The sequence below is a fragment of the Parus major genome, chromosome 2 (assembly GCF_001522545.3).
Source record: "Parus major isolate Abel chromosome 2, Parus_major1.1, whole genome shotgun sequence".
In the NCBI taxonomy this organism is placed as follows: domain Eukaryota; kingdom Metazoa; phylum Chordata; class Aves; order Passeriformes; family Paridae; genus Parus; species Parus major.
In genome coordinates, this window is record NC_031769.1 from 119,422,129 (window position 1) to 119,425,363 (window position 3,235).

Genomic DNA, 3,235 nt, shown 5'->3' on the forward strand with positions numbered 1-3,235 from the left:
TACACTTTTTGTTCCTTATGAATTTCATTTCTATTTCCATGTTAATATACGTGCTTGAATAAATTATTTCATAAAGATCGCCTGAAAATCTGTGGTGCTGCTACGCACCACCTGCATTTATAAATCCCTGGTAGGTGCTTTGGTCACAATAAAATCCTTCCTTCATTTTATTACCCAGTAGAATTCAATTCTTAAAATATTACTGCTGGAAAACTTTGTTGAGTCCTGTGATTTTCTTAATTTAAATAGCAAGAGAAATGTTTTTTTCCAATAGCAATATTGAAGGAAATTACAGATTAATTCTTATCCTGCTTTTAGCAGGATCCAATCTCCACCTCAGCTTCTCACTTGTACAGACTTTACTCCCTACAGAATTTTAAATGTTCTAAATTTCACTTCAAATTTTCCTTCTGTGTGCATTACCACCTGTGAGAAAAGGCACTTTCTTCTCGTACTTGTTTTCATTTGTGCTAAGTCAAATCTCCTTAAATGTTCAGTTTAATGTTCACTTCGTTCCCAGCTTTATAGAACAGTACCCAATAATTTGGGCAGCTATGAATAAAGTCTTTATCCATCATTCTGATCCTTATTTTCTTACACTTCAGTGCACTGAATGTTCTAGCAAGAGCTTTTCCACCAATCCAGCAAACCAGAGCACCACTGTGTAAGGAAGATGTTAGGCTGGGGCCACCTACTGGTTGTATTGCTGAGCTTTCATCGACAAATTTGAAAAACTGCTTTACACATGTAATTCTATTACAGTTATAAAAATAACAGCATATATTAATAGATTAATCACCTAAAGTATGTGATGTTTCTTGTGCAATGGCTCTTTGCTTTTAAGATTAAATATTGCATGAACTTAATATGGCCTGATTATCAAAAGAAAAAAGAATTTATTGTGCTTCCATAAACAAAATAAAACGGGGGAAAAGGGGCCTCCTACTTCCCAATAACACCAAAAATAAAATGAAGAATAAAGAACATTAATGCTAATATTTAAACAATTTAGTAAAGTAATCCACATATCTTTAGTAGTATTACTGTGATGAAGAGGGCAAGTCATTCTTATTGCCTTATTTAATGCTGTGTAAAATTTCATCCTGAATTTGTATATGTTGTTCTGAAATAGCTAAATGCTAAAATGCATATTTTTGGTGGATTAAAAAAAAGATCTGTCATTTTTATGATGTTCCTTAAAGATTCTTACTAAAAATAAATCCAAACCAAAAAAATTTAGCAGATGAACACTTTAGAAGACTAAAGCTTTTTAAACTGGAAGTTCTAATGAATGAACCAAGAATAATCCAGACTATTGAGTCTGGAGACTAAGTGTATTGACAAAATGATGCTGTTAAGTATGTATTAACTCATTTATTATTTTATAATACTGATAATTATCTGTGTTATAATTTAGTCTTATTTCAACTGTCTTCAGGAGCAAGAGACAGCATTTTACAGATTTTACAAGTTTGAGTCAGACTCTCTGTACTTATTAAATTGCTACATATATACATTTATATATAGGTATGTATACACAGAGACAAAAATATAAACATACAAATTCCCTATGCCAAAGCCCATATAAATATAATATAATGCCTATATAAGTGTATAGATATATATGTATATAGGTATGCAATACATGTACATTATATCCATATGTACATATACATGCACACCTATGTATCACATATAGCTTGTACCTTTTATACTCTCAGTTAAACAAAATCCTCAGTTGGCTCTTAGTTATACTGGGATTAAACACCATTCACATTTGCCCTCTGCAAATTCATGAGCAGAAGAGATTTATAGCAGGAGCTCTGAGTAACAAATAATTTTATCAAGAAATGCAAAGTGCAATATAAAATGTATAAAAGGCAGATAAACAATAACAATTCCCAGCATAAAAAGGAAAGTAAACGTGTTGCAGGCTTGGATACCAGGCTACAGGAGCTAAAACTGGGAAGAAAAATATTGCCACCATCACAGACGGAACTGGTAGAAACACCTGCAAGAGAAAGAAAAAAACTGGTTTAGGAATTACCTACTGTGATTTTAAACCTCATTCATAAGAATAAAACAATTTTTACCACACCAGAGTTAGTTTTCTTTATGGTGGCTTGGTAAGGAGCTATGTTTTGGATTTGTGCTGAACACATGGATGATAACAAAGATGATTTTGTTAGAACTGAGCAGAACTCAGGAACCTCATCCTGCTGTTGTTTATCATGGTAATTTTCAAGCTCAGATCCACCTTCCTGTCACTTTCTACTACAAAATTCATAAAATGCCTGCTCAATTAAACATTAATTCATAATAATCTATTTTTTATATCTACGTGGTTCATGTCAAACACTAAGAATTTTGATTCCTGAGATTATCAGCAGCAAGCTGTCACAATCTCTTTCAAAGTGCAAATCTAAGTCTTGCACTCTATTAATACAGCTGTCCAAATAGAAGAGTCTTTTAAGTTAAATTATGTGTTTTCTTGTCTCTGACCTCAATTTATTAATGCCAAAACAAGACTGCTGTGGGTGCAATTTAGCCTGAGCACGGGAGCCAAAGGAGGTAAAGGCTCCGCAGCTAATAACTCCTGCTCTCTGATACCACACTGTTCCTCCCTGAAGTGAAATAAAGCTCAGATTAAAGCCTTTCACAAGATCTGCCACGGCATTGCTTGACCCTCCATCATATCTCTGAGAGGAAAACTGTTCAGTACTTCCACACCTGCCTTAAATTCAGCCCTTCAGACACTACCTTCTTCCTCCCTGGGTTTTACATTTTAACATGTTGCCTTCTCAGATAGACACACTCCAGCTATTACCATCCCTCTTCACTTTCCAGCTTGGGCTTTGTTGCCAAGTCAAAGCTCAGACTTTGCAGTTTTTCCAGGTTGGTTCCTCCCTCCCTCCCTCCGTCCCTCCCGCAAAACACCCACGTTTCGCCTTTTTCTCTCCGGGAAGCGCGGGAGACCGCAGCTCTCAATGCCACCGCTCCATATGGGACCGCACTCCCTCAACCTTCCCCCTCCGGCACCCAAAAGCATCTGAGACCAAACAACCACGCGGCGACAACGACCTAGGCCGTGAGGGGGGACCCGCGCTGATTGGTTGCAACTCGGGGAGGAGGGCGGGGCCTGGCGTAAAGGCTGTGTTGATTGGATGCAGAGCAGGGCAGGGCGGAGCGATCTCTCTGATTGGCTGCGGAGCAGTGAAAGTCAGGGCTGGCAGCC